The sequence below is a fragment of the Montipora foliosa genome, chromosome 1 (genome assembly GCF_036669935.1).
Source record: "Montipora foliosa isolate CH-2021 chromosome 1, ASM3666993v2, whole genome shotgun sequence".
Classification (NCBI taxonomy): domain Eukaryota; kingdom Metazoa; phylum Cnidaria; class Anthozoa; order Scleractinia; family Acroporidae; genus Montipora; species Montipora foliosa.
In genome coordinates, this window is record NC_090869.1 from 58463042 (window position 1) to 58464164 (window position 1123).

The window sequence follows — 1123 nt, forward strand, 5'->3', positions numbered from 1 at the left end:
AAAGTACTGTAAGCCAAGCAATGCACCCCGATGGAGAAAACGTCGTTCTAAGTTGTCCTTCATTTTGCGCGGTATCCAAGGAATGATTAGCCATCTTACTCATTCAACTATAGAAAGAGAACACGAGAAAGTCTCAGAAGTTTTATAGGAATCCCTGTCTTAAGACTCAGAGATTTTACTCTTACTAACGCCAATCAATTTTACTCGTCGATGGCGTAATATATACGAGTGAAGTGAGTAAAGACGACCGCATCAGATACGAGAGCGTGAACTAGAAATTTACTTGGCGTTATTATTTCGCGCTTTATCCACCTCTGTCGGCATGGAAAGTGTGTGCCAACTTCCCAGGAAAAAAGTGTCATGAATAGTGTGGATTTGTGGAGAGAAAACGGCAAATTCATTTTCGAAGCCCGGCTCACGGACCGTCCAGATAACCTAACATTTTTCATTTCGTCGTTGGAAAGACGAGAAAGGCATTTATCATATGGCCCGTACGGCCCCGCGCGCGCTTTCATTGCAAACTTATTGGGAAATCCCCGTATGAGGGCCGTACGCATTAGCGCGAACAGTGGCCTGTTTCTCAAAAGTCCCGAAAGTTTTCGGGCCTATTTCGGTTGTCACGATTCCCTTTATATCTTCGCAACGCCGAGGTTGCAAGCCATCAAACTTCGCAATCGTCTTAGTTTTTCTTACATTAAAAACATGTTAAAGGATCAGCTTTTCAAAATAAGCAGATTGCAGTTTGACGACTGGCTTTTCGGGCCCGAAAAGTTCTCTTGACTTTCGAGAAACAGGCCCCAGGGCCGGAAAAAGCCGTACGAGCCTACTAGGAACACGTACTGCTACGTGAGACGCAATTTTAGGGGATTTCGTCGCTTTTAAACATCCAAGTAATTTACAGCCAGAAAAGCAAATGCAAACAACATATTACACAAAATTTTCTGTGCAGATTTTTGTTTTTTATTTTGTCCTAACTTCATCTTCTGAGTGCTCATAAATAGTGTAAAGAGCCCATATGATAAAATGCTTATTGACTGAGTCTACGTCGGGTCGCACAGGAAAATACTCGGTCATAGCGCACAGACCTCGCTGCGCTCGGTCCGTACGCCATGACCTTGGGCCA